This window comes from Saccopteryx bilineata, chromosome 1 (assembly GCF_036850765.1).
Source record: "Saccopteryx bilineata isolate mSacBil1 chromosome 1, mSacBil1_pri_phased_curated, whole genome shotgun sequence".
Lineage (NCBI taxonomy): Eukaryota > Metazoa > Chordata > Mammalia > Chiroptera > Emballonuridae > Saccopteryx > Saccopteryx bilineata.
The window spans coordinates 268,652,924-268,665,891 of record NC_089490.1 but is presented as its reverse complement, the minus strand read 5'-3'; the positions used below and the strand labels follow the sequence as shown (position 1 = coordinate 268,665,891).

Sequence of the window (12,968 nt, the reverse complement as noted above, 5' to 3'; positions counted from 1 at the left end):
GTTCCATTTTTGATGTTCATAAAGATGATTCTGATCTTGATGACTCTGAATTATCAAAAGAAAGGTCCTAATTACTCTTTTTTTTTTTCTAATTACTCTTTTTAAGACAGTATAAACATAGGCATACATAGGACCCACTTCAGAAAGACCCACGAAAGTTGGCCACTAGAAGCTTTGAAACCGACTGGATAAACTTCAGTTATCTAGAATATATATTTTATGAAATAATCAGTTCCCCAGGTAATAATAGGAAGACAAACCTTTATAAAGGCACTTGTCTTGAGTCGTGCATCATTTCAAGTGTTTTATGTATTAATTTATTTAATGTTCACAACAACCAAAGCAGGTAGGTATTATTATTATCCCATTTTCCAGATAAGAAAATTGAGGTACAAGGAGCCTAAATATCTTGCCCAGAATGACACAGCTACTAAGTGCCAGAGCTGAAATTTTTTTTATGTTTATTTTATTGATTTTAGAGAGAGGGAGGTAGAGAGCAGGAGAGAGACAGGAACATGTGTTTCTGTGTGTGTCTTGACTGGGGATCAAATTGGCAACCTCTGTACTTCGAGACGATGCTCTTACCAACTGAACCATCCGGCCAGGGCCAGAGCTGAGATCTGAATCCAGGCAGTCTAGCTCCAGACATATTTTTTCAAACACTTCACTTTGCCAAGGCATCACCCTAAAAATATATGCAGGATGCCTTATTTCAAATACCATAAACATGGTAAGATATATGTAAAACCTTTACTAAAAATAATATTCAGAATCTAATGATTGAGACATGTCAGCGTCTCAATCGGCCTTGGGGAAAGACTGTATCTATTATCTCTGTTCAGTTCCACCAAAATAAAAAGACAGTCTGGATGTTAGATTGAGGAGGTTTTATTCTTTCCAGGATTGCATTTAAAATTGTTTTTTGGAATGAGCCAGGAAAATAAACAAGTAATTCAAGTTATGGGAAAATTCTTTTTAGGCACTCCTAGTTCAGTCAGATAAGTACAAGGATGTGAAGTGAATTGGTCCTTCTATTTTCTTAGGTCAGGATATAAAAATTAAAACATTTTTATTTGTTGTCTTTATTTCTTAAATAGCTTAATTGTAAATTTGGCTTATCCAGAAGGAAAATACTCTGGTTGTTAAAATAACTGAGGTTACTATTGGCTTATCACCCAACAAAAATATTTGACCCTAATATAGCCCAAGTGAAAGACTAAAATCATTTCATGATGTTTTATTAAAAGAAAATTAAAAGTTTGTGGAGAGATTTTTTTCAAATAGCAATGATCTGGAAAATACTTCTGGTTGCTGAGTAGGCATCTGTATTCTTTTTTTATTTATGATATAATATTTTTTGCTAATCTCTAGAAGTTCATATTGGAGAGAAATCTTATAGCCTCTAGAAAATAGAGAGGCTATGAACCGAGTTCAGATTAGTTTCACTTTTTGCTCAAGTTTATGCAAGAAATCGTTCTCAAAAGCTCTGCACTCTCTTCACAGTAGTTATCCCCAAAAATAAGGAACTGGGAAGAGCAGACGAGTTTTGAGCAGTCATTTCATCTTTGTTGTTCTTTGCTTCATTTTCCTCCCATACTTTTCTAAAACTAAAAAGTGGGGGATGCAAATACCTGATGTAGAAAAGATGGGGTGAGGAGAAAGAGAAAAACATTCCATTACCACTGTCTTTGCCATTGAATGTAAATTTTAAATCAACAGTAATTCTATAATCATAATTTTAGTTATATTTTAATAAACTTGGAAAATATTGACAGGTGGGATTAAGAATTTAATAGTAAGTTCGTATTCTTATTTTCTTCTAAATGGTAATTATACTTTTTGTAACTTAACTATACCTTAGTGGTTATGAAGCCTAGATTCTATTTAGACATATTAGAGAAAGAAAAGAAGTGAAGGAAAGGAAAGGAAGAGAAGAAATTTTTTTAAAAAGGAAAGAAAAGGAAAAAGTATGGCAGAAATTGGTTGGTTAATCAACAAACTAACCTTCTATTTTTTCCAGACACAAATAAGACTTTCTACACTAGCGTCCATTCAACCAGGTGGGGCCATGTGACCAAACTCTGGCCAAAAGAATGTGAGAAATCCTCTACGTGTTTTCCCCTTTGCCAAAAGGTCTGGGAACTGGTGGTAACAAGGTGATGACAAGACCACTTGAATGAGAGGAATGTACTCATCAAGAATATCCATTTTATAAGTTGGCACAGCCACTATGGAAAAAAGTATAGAGGTTCCTAAAACAATTAAAAATAGAACTACCATATGACCTAGCAATCCCACTTCAGGGTATTTATCTGGAGGTAATGAAATCACTACCTTGAAGAGGTGTATCTATACCCCATGTTCGTTGCACTGTTATTCACAATAGCCAAAGCATATAAACAACCAAAATGTCCATCGATGGATGAATGGATAAAGAAAATGTCATACACATACACACACACACACACACACACACACACACACACACATCCACAGAGTGGAATATTATTCAGATATAAAAAAGAAGAAAATCCTGCCATTTGTGATGACATGGATGAAACTTGATGGCATTATGCTAATGAAATAAGTCACACAGAGGAAAAACACTGTATGGTTTCACCTATGTGTGGAATCTAAAATGATGAACTCAGAGAAATAGATTAGAATGGTAGTTTCCAGGAGTCAGAAGTTGAGGGAAAAGGAAAGCTGTTGGTAAAAGAGTACAAACTTTTAGTTATAAGATGAATAAGTTATAGCAATCTAATGTACAGAATAATAATTACAGTTAATAATGTACTATATACTTGAAAGTTACTAAGAATAAATCTTAAATGTTCTCAGCACGAAAAGAGAAATAGACATTATGTAATGATATGATGTGGGTGTTAGATATGTGTATTAAATCAACATGTTGTACACCTTAAACTTATATAATGTTATATGTCAACTGTTTCTCAATAAAGCTTGGGGAATAATGAAGTTAAAAACATTTTTTTCATTACAATTTTAAATTTCTGAAGAGTGCTCTTATCCAATCACCAAAGCACAAGAAATTCAAGACAATGGTCCTAGATGGCAGCGTTCAAGCTGTACTACAAATGGCATTCCTTCAGTTCTAGAGAGTTTCTTTGTGAATTGCTAGGTGGGCGAGGACCCATTTCACATACTTTGGATCTCTTATTGTGCCTTTCTCTTTTATGATTTCATCTAAAAAGGGGGGGAGGAGTACTTACTATAGGTAGTAGAACTTCTTCCAACTAACCAATATTATTTGTAGGAAATAATCAAATTCTTAACAAAAGTGCGCTCAAGCAGCCGAAATGTAGGACACAGCTGTGCCCAACATTCCTAAACTAGGATGATCTTCAGAAGAAGAAGCAGTTAAAAATTTGGGATTTACAACTGCTGGCTGCACTTTCCAAATCATTCACAAAGTCATTTTGACCATTCCTTTTATTCGCCGGATGAAAAGTCCTAGGAATAAGCATCAGTTTAAAAGCTACGTGATTATTCCATTAGTAAAATTTAATAGCGTTAAGACAGGAATAAAAAATATAAGAACAGCTGTCGGTCTGAATTTTCTAACTCACTTTTTCCTGAGAAACTATATGCTCTAAAACTTCATCATTAACAGCTCTAAATGTAGACTGTGAAAGAATGCTTTTCTGACTCCTGGCTTAGTGCTATATCTAAGTGGAAGGAAAGTCATGGCACAAGTTAAATCAACAAGAAAATCCATCCTGTCTGAGGGAGATAGACATAGCTTAGAAGGTTAACCAACTAATCAATAAGAAATGCATCTGATATTTTTCATTTTAAAACTTGACCAAATTTTTTTAATTTAAATTTTGAATTTTGAAATTAAATTGAATGGGCTGACATTGAACAATAAGAATACATAGGGTTCAGGTGAACATCTCTATAACATTTGAATTATTGTTGATTGAGTTGTGTGCTCATCACCCAAAGTCAAATCATTTTCTGTCACAATATATTTATTCCTCTTTATTCTTCTCCCCCACACTTTCTCCCCAAGGTAACCATTTCACTTTTATCTCTGTCCATGAGTGTCAGTTTTCTATCCCACCCATGAGATATGTATTTGGCCTTCTTTACTTCCCTACACCACCCCATATTTTTATTAACATGCTGAAAATAGTTGTCATAAGCAGCATTTAACATGGCACATAGAGGTTTTGTTTTCACATAAGATACCACATTTACTTGCCACAGCAACCCCACTCGTGTTTTTAATGCTTAAATAGATAAGAACTGAGGCTCAAACAGCCTTTGTAACTTTTCAAGATCAAACAGTGAAGATTTATTTTGCTTTAAAAAGTATGTATTCGTTACTGGGAATGTGTATTTAGATGTAAAGAAGTTAACTACTGCTATGACTTTCTATTGGTAAATTAGTATAGGCCCTGGCCAGTTGGCTCAGTGGTAGAGTGTTGGCCTGGCGTAAAGATGTCCTGGGTTTGATTTCCTGTAAGAGCACACAGGAGAAGCGATCACCTGCTTCTCTACCCCTCCCCCATCTCTCTCTCTCTCTTTCTCTTCCCCTCTCGCAGCCATGGCTAGATTGGTTTGAGTGCTGAGGATGGCTCTGTGGAGCCTCCACCTCAGGTGCTAAAAATAGCTCTGTTGCAAGCATGGCCCCAGATAGGCAGAGCATTTGCTTCAGATGGGGGTTGCCCAGTGGATCCTAGTTGGGGTGAATGTAGGAGTCTGTCTCTATATTTCCCCTCCTCTCACTTGGAAAGAAGAAAAAAAAATCATAGTATAGAGTTGTACAGTACATTACATTGTACTATATATTCCAATGTACAAATAATTAAAATGTTTTTTCACAAGCACTTTCTCATTATGTTGCTGATATTCACTAATACAGAAAAATCCCAGGACATATATCATTATTTTCACAGTACAGATATAGACATTGAGGCTTAGAAAAATTTAATGACCTAAGCACAATCTCAGTAACCAAGATTAACTCATTAGGCCAATCTGCTTCTTGAAATTAGAAGTTGAAGTGACACAATTTTGGCTGGTGACTAACATAACGGGAACTTGGATTACCTGCACACCTTATATCATTCAAATAGAATTAATTATTTTTCACTTGAATGAAAGTACCTCCTCCACAAATGAATGGTGTCAAGCTCCCAAAAGAACTATGAAATTCTAAAGCATTTAGCTCTTCATGGTGTTGTGTGGGATATGGGATGTTGTTTCATTTGGTTTGTTCTGTTTTCTTTCAAACAGGCTCAAGGCGGGACAGCAACTCTTTTATAAATGCCAACTAGAAATAATTAAATTGAGGGGGGAAAAATTAAGCAATATGATTTGTCCATTATGGAAAAAAAAATGTTTTAGAGAAGAGTAAGTCTTTCCAAAAGCAAAATTCACCAAATAAAATACTGGAAAATGTAATTCAACCAAGAAATAATATTTTTTTTCAATGTGGATTTATGTCATTGCTTTAGTAGGTAGTGTTAATCGTTTCCAAATGCCAATGTGTATTCACGAACACTTTGCAAGTCCATGATGTAATACATTCCTTTTTGGATACATGTTATGTCAAATCCATCTGTCTTAGGCAGATATGCATAGTTTTGCAGAACCTTATCTGCAAAAGAACTTTCATAGTCAGACAAAATTGCTTTACAAAATAAAGAGAAGAGACAAGAAAGGCTGTTTTGAAGATATTTCTTCCTCCCACAGTACCTTGCACACAGCTCTGTGTCCACTGGGCGCCCGGCACCCCTCTGGTCTTGCTTTTCTTAATATCCTGCCCATTCACAAGAAAGAGATGTGACCCGGGCATCCCAGGGATAACTAAAAAGATGAAGGTCCTGGAGGAAGTGACAATACAAGATTTTAATCTGCCTACTAGTATACACCTAGTTTTAAATACCTTCTGACATCCATGGGCAGCTTATTAAAGTTTGATAATAAAACATTAAGTCATTCTTATTTAATTCATCTCAAGTAAGTAAGTAAGTCAAAGTAAGTTAATATAAAGAATGAAGACAGGAAAAAGTGCAAAAGAAGGTTATTGCTACATCAAGAAAAACACAATTTGTATGAAAAGAGGAGCCCAGTTAGAGGTCATAAGCTAGTTCAGATAAAGCAGCTTCACCCCAACCACTCTAGATGGGACTTGAACTACCCTGGTGGATGAGATTATATTCCTTTTATTCATGCACCACTTTCTTCCACTAATACAGTTAGGAATGTTGAACAACAAGTGAATCAACAATGACTATTAGTGTCTATGGCTATGGAAATCCAATAAATGAACTCGCTTTTCTATCTCAATCAGGGATCTCACTGTTTCTTCATCAAGTAAATGTTTCCTCGAGGAATATATTAAAATAACTTTTCTTTAAAACTATTTTACATACATTTGATTGATATGGAATGGTGTGCTGATTATTTTTCTTTCCTTTTATGAATCTCATCCACGAATGTGACCTGTAAAGGGGTCATATTTTATTTTATATTTTTAACAACAAAAGTTTGCATTTCCAGTATGATATACACATAAAATTTTGCAAAACCACAACTAATATTTCTCTCCTACCTGCTAAACTATATCAGTCATTTTAAAAGGTGCAATCAAAAATAAACTGCTCTTGAGTATAAAAATAATATTTTACAGGAATTCGCAAGTAATTACTATTGCTATTAGAAGTTTATATTTGCCACAAGAATCCATAATTTTAGAAAACTGTCCATTGATTTATGCATGAGGCTTATATATAGCATGAATATATACATTTGTATCTATGAGTCTAAGGAGAAACACTTAGGCAGAAAGCAAACTGGAAAACAATCCCAAATTATAAGAAGTTACCTAGCTTTGTGCTGTAGTAAGAACAAGTATAAAAATTATTTCGGAGGAAGAAAAATTATTGCTAAGCACTAACTTTAAAGGCAAAAGCCCTATTTAAAAAAAATGATAGTAGGAGAAATCAATAATGTTTTTAGAGAAAAAGTGCACTGCTTACAGTAACCAGTCATAGTATTAATTCTATCCTGCAGTGTGTGCTATAGATGGTAATAGAAGGCTGTTTTCTAGTTTCTCCTTTCGATGCATCCCAGCTTTCTCTTAAACCTTGTTAGCAACAGAAGTCACCCCCAACAACTACACAAACCTAACAACGGCTTCCCTGGGATAATTTGATCTGCTCCAACCACAAATTCCACTCTACTTACTTTTCTTCTGTTTTGGTTATGTGTGTGTGTGTGTTAAATATACTTCTTATAAGGCTTTTAAAAACCAGCTAATAGTTTCTCCTTCAGCTCTCTGCCCCGTTAACAGGACCACTGAGGAACATTTTTCTCCATGTAAAAATGACCTGGTTATCTATAGAGTATATCTAGTTCAGCTGCTGATGACAGTGGAGAAAGTATAACTGCCCTCATTTTACATTTCTCCTTCCTTTGGCGCTTTAGCCGCTGGGTACCTGAGCCCCGAGAGGATCAGTTGCTGCTCCCTCCCAGCATGACACGGTGGGGCTAGGAAACCTCGGAACTTGCCTGACTCGAGTGCCCTCTCAGCCCTCGCCCTGACACCAGAAGCCGGTTTGAATCGGCTCATGTTGGACCTTTATCACTGATCTCATAAAACACACTGAACAGCCTCCTTCAAAATGCAGCTTGATTGTGATTCATGGCAAAAAGCTGGAATAACCCTGCCAGGTTTTAGAAGCTTTAAGATAAATTGCACTGAACTTGATACATATAAAACAGCACCTTGACAATGAATCATCTGCTAATTCAGTATTTTCTAATTACAATCACTCCCTCTGAGGGCATGTAATTAATTTACTGAGTTTAAAAAAAAACACACACACAAGGATTACTCACACAGTCTGGAAGATGCAATGTCAGCTATTTAGGACAGAAACATCCAAGGCCGTGTTAGAACTCAATTACGACTACATATGCGTTAGAGCAGGCACTGGCAGGCCTCTGGACTACGGCAACTATAGGACTCGTGCTTCTCGTACGCTGGGCTATAATTTATGAAACTGAGCCCCGGATCCAGCCAATCATTTAGCTCCTCAGAACAAGTCTAACTGGCTCTGGAAAGCTGAAAGGGCTGCACTAGAACAACAAAGATGAGATAGTTCACACAATAATCTGCTTATCAGGAATCGCTTTTCCTCACAAGGCCAGGGGGAAATCTCAGCGTCACTGTCCGGGGGCAGGACAGATGACCTGAGAAAACGCGACTACACCTGGAGCAAGACCTTTTCTGGTTTGACAGTCCCAATCCAGCCGGCATGAAAGGACCGAGCTACCCCTGTAAACTGAAAGGCAATGACAACAGCAAAAACCTCAGGTAATTTTCATCTTTTTTATTTTTAGTAGGAGTAATGCTGAGTCAAATATATGCATTCAGTCGCTGGGGCAACTAGGTATGCTTCAATTTTATTTTAGCTTTTTCTACTCTACTCTTTTTGTAGGATCATTTGCTATTAAGTATGAATAGAGGGAGGTTTAATGTACCTGAAATGAACTTGAAACTAAAATTATTATTTGTGGAGGAAAGGAGATTGTGCTCCCCAGCAGTTTGAGAGCCCCTTTTCAGAGGTGTACCATTCTCACCCACCCACAGAAACAAAAATAAAGGGGCTAAGCAGAAAGGAGAGAAAAGGTGTTTTATGAGAACATATCTTAAAGGAAATAACTATGCTCAGAGAGTCAACTGGAAAGATAGGTTATTGTCCAGCTCCTCTGGCCCTTTAAATTTAGGCCACATAAGAATCTACCAAAATGTACCAAAATGTACCATGTGGGTTGTTGGGGTGCAGAATGACATAAAGAGCTGACAGAGCTCCTGTGGACTCTGTTTTCTTGGCAATATTTTTTTATATTTCACATTATAGTTTAAAGTGTTACTTCTACCAACTACTGCTATGCCATACTGCCAGATTTGTAGTTATTAAAAAATCTACAGAAAACATTTTTAATTCAAAAGAGGTGACGAAAATAGAAAAGCCAAAAAAAAAAAATGGACTTGACATACACAGAACGCCAACACCACACTCTGAGATACTTGACACACTTTACCCAATAACAAATTCTTTCAAATCCGCAGCAAATAGTGTTTCTTCAACAAACTATATAGCAAGTGTAACATTAGCATCAAAAAAGCCTTTGTAATTAAATTTTAAACAACTAAATCAATCATTATACTTGCAAAGTAACAACAGAACCTTCACAACATTTAAATCATGTCAGTTTTATATGCTCCCAAAGGAAGAAGCTGAGAAGAGGAACTTGCTTTGTTTAGTGATGAAATATAAACAATAGTAACAGAAGAGACATCTATGCACTTTTTGTTTGCTGTAGATAACTGACTGAATCCAACTTGAGATTTGACACCAAAAAGAAAAACATAGCAGTACACAGGGAACAGAAAAAATTATCCACCAGCAACTCCCCCAAGATTTGCTCTTTGAATTGTCAACTTTGTGACTAGCCAGGGAAGACTATTTCTACTCTGTTTAATTTTTTTTTTATTTAAGTAAACCTTTGTTTATTTGACAGTACTGTTGCCTTCAGTGACTATGTGAGAACCAAAATTTCTGAGGAAGCCAGTGTGTTAAAACTGTTGTTCCCTTTACTCAAAAATAGCATAGATTATCTAGTCTGAAATGCAAATCAAACCCGTGAGGTAATATTGTAGTTGAATCCTCAACACACAGAACACCCTGTTTCACATTCCCTTAATAAAATTCCAGTAAACTCCCCTTGAACTCCCACATTCAGATCTCCATTTGTCGGCAGACAAGGCCAAGAATACCCTAAGGCATTTAAGTCATTTCACATGTCCTGTTGTCCAGAAATTTCCCATAGGAAGTCTGTACCTCCCAAACAACTTTGAAGAGAACCACCTCACCACCCAAGACAATGGCCAGCAGCTCCCCAGCAGGTCTTTGAGTTAGGAGTCTTCACAGCTTCTGTACTGCCTGTGTATTGACCTATAGCTAAGTTACAGACTGGCCTTTGGCTCCTGCACCCTGACAGGCACTCCATGTTTTGTTGGACTCAACTTTAAACTGTTCATCCTGAAACATATTCATAATAAAAAGCTTTTTATTTATTTTTTTTATTGATTTTTTAATTGATTTTTAGAGAGAGGGGAGAGAGAGAGAAGGGGGAGGAGCAGGAAGCATCAACTCCCATATGTGCCTTGACCAGGCAAGCCCAGGGTTTCGAACCGGCAACCTCAGTGTTCCAGGTCGATGCTTTATCCCACTGCGCCACCACAGGTCAGGCCCAGTAAAAAGCTTTTTAAATGATTAGTACTGTCTTCCCCTCCTATAATCATAATAATCGTGATAGCCGGATACATATTAACGCTGTCTGACAATTTGGGAAAATTTAGATATTTCATACCAGGAGCTGTCATATAGCTCAGAAAACCTCACACTAAAACAAAGGAAGTGATGTCTCAGTATCATCCACCTCAAGTCGATTACACTTCTTAGGTGTGTTTTCAATGCCCTATGGAAAACAATGCAACGGAGGAAAAACCAAAATGATATACCTATCATACTATAATATTTTGCCTAAAGTTGTCAGAGCAATATATGAGTCTGTTTATAGTAGGCATCTTTGTCAATTCAGCAAGGTTTGTATTAGGAGATTCCAGCTAGAGAGACTCCCTCCTGTCATCACCATCAATTAATATTTGTTGGTTACCGCATCCATCACTGTCTAAGAAGCTCTGAGTACAGGAGGGGCACCCGAACAGCTGAATTTAGTTCTTACTCATTTCTTTTTTCTCAAACTCACAGACATTAAGATGATCCCGATAAAAGAAAAGTAGCTCAGGTATGCAACCCTTTTCTGAACCAAAAACTATCAGCAAATCTCAAGTATCACAACAGATACAGTTAACTGCGAAGTGTCGAGAAACCTGGGCCAGGAATGATTTGTAGACCCATAAACTCATTTGTTTGGCCCGCAGTTTATGTAGCCTAAGGAGTCACTCCTGAGACAAGTATAAGAAACGCTCCGACCTACCTTGTTAGTGTGTCAAAGGTTGGCAGGGTATTAACTCCATTCCAGGTGGCGTGGATAAATAGCCTCGTTATTTTCACAGTGCTGGACTCTGCCTAAAGAAACCCTGGACCTCGGGACCAGTGCGCTGGTAGGTAACTGCTGACAGTTCACATGCTGACACTTGGAGCCAGCATCGTATGGTTTAAACCGAAAGAGAAATAGTTGCTTAGAAAAATGTCAGCGAGAAGGCCTGCCTCACTTTAACAAAGCAAAAAAAAATTTTTTTCATTTAAATAAAAAGGCATAGGTACTAGAGATGTGAGTCTGTGGTCATTAAAGGGGTTCAATTTATGTTCTCAGTTCAGATTAAACACTTTATCTGGGCACACAGAGCTCAAATTCAGATTTGCTCTCGGCACACAGTGGGGGAGGAGTTTTTGCTGTCTTTTAATTCAGTCTTTCCTAAGAAATATGAATTTATAAAAACAGATTAATAAAGCATTTGACAAGATTCTAAAACATATTATACTTAAAATGACCAGCAACCATTTGCACTTATAGTCAAAATTCTTCTAGGTATTGAGACCGGAACAGAAGGATCCGTTTTTCTATAACCTCACTCGGTGTCAAATTTCTCAAAAGGCATACAACATACACATAACATATGCAAAAATTGACAACTATTTATATTTAGTAAGAAAAAAATTAGAGGGGGTTTCATTCCTAATATTTGAGGTTAAAGCCACCTCTTTGCTTCAGCAGCATGTAAGCACTATGACATGGACTTGTGAGCATGAGCTCAAAATCAGGCTGCCCAGGCTGGACTCCCAGCTCTGATCCTTAACTGTGGACTTTGAGCAAGTTATTTAAGAGCTCTATGCCTGTTTCCTTGTATGTAAAACAGTGCCACACACAGTAACTACCTCCTGGGGCTGGCGTGAAGATGAAATGGGCAATGCGTGCTTAGAACTGAGCCTACTACATGGAGAATATTCATTAAGAGAAGACTGTCATTGTTATCATTTAGCTCATTTCAATAAATATATACGATATCCAAAATGGAGGTGAATTACTGAATAGCCAGATATGGTGAAATATACCTACTAAAATCACACATCTCATTTCAGGTGACATTTATAAGTAAGATTTTGTCTTAAGGCCTATGAGATATCAGCTCAAGGAGGTGTGTCAGTCATTGTCTTCTGCCTGGTTATGGCTTGAAACTTTCAACCCTGTTCTGCATTTATTGTATCACACAAGGACTCTCACCGAGGACATGACACATGGGGGTAATTGCCGTAGACATGATTCATGCGATAGTTGGTGCAGAGTTCAGGCTACTTGAAAAATTCCTACATAAAATAAAAAAAAAATGGAATCCATTAATCTTTTGTCATGGTACCCTAACCAAAAAAAAATTACAAGGAAAAAAATAGTTACCTATCATGAACAGCTGTGCTCATTATCCAAATTCATGAACCATGTCTAGAATTCATGCTGACTTCTCAGTTTAGATATGAGAGAATACTGAAGCTAATTATCTCCTTTCTTCCCTGTGATGGGAATTTTTCAGAGCAGAAGAATATTAACTGAGACTCTGACCTGCTCACTGAAAAAGTACAGAGAAAAACAGTCAGCTTGCTGAGGGAGCAGCCACCCCAGGGAATGACTATGGACTTCCACATTCATTCGTGCATCTGCTCATTCATTCACTTATGAATAGTCTTGCCCCTTATCTCCCATGCAAACTCCCACCAGTCACAGCTGTTTATAGTTACTGAGGGAGCCAAAACTCTCTCGCACAGCTGAGTAGATGCACCCCTCCATCTGTTCAGTCTTCTCCAGCACCCACCATTAAGACCAAGGGAACTTCTTCTCTCCTTCACAGTGAACCCCTTCCTACCCACCACCTCTCCATAGAAGGTGGAAATTCCCTGGTGAGT

General features: G+C 37.2%; 1 protein-coding gene across 5 annotated transcripts in view; it reads right to left on the bottom strand.

Moving 5' to 3' along the window:
* Positions 1-12,968, bottom strand: part of PDE4D (phosphodiesterase 4D) — a 1,576,413-nt gene that overhangs the window by 1,541,433 nt on the left and 22,012 nt on the right. For 2 of the 5 annotated variants that reach the window (XM_066242799.1, XM_066242792.1), the window contains exon 1: positions 7,876-8,012. The exons of 1 other annotated variant lie outside the window; for it this stretch is intronic. The gene's annotated coding sequence lies outside the window, so the exon portion shown is untranslated. Of the gene's footprint in view, positions 1-6,407; positions 6,478-7,875; positions 8,013-11,046; positions 11,066-12,968 lie in introns of those variants that run through there. 2 more of the 5 variants (XM_066242808.1, XM_066242815.1) reach the window with 2 other exon arrangements.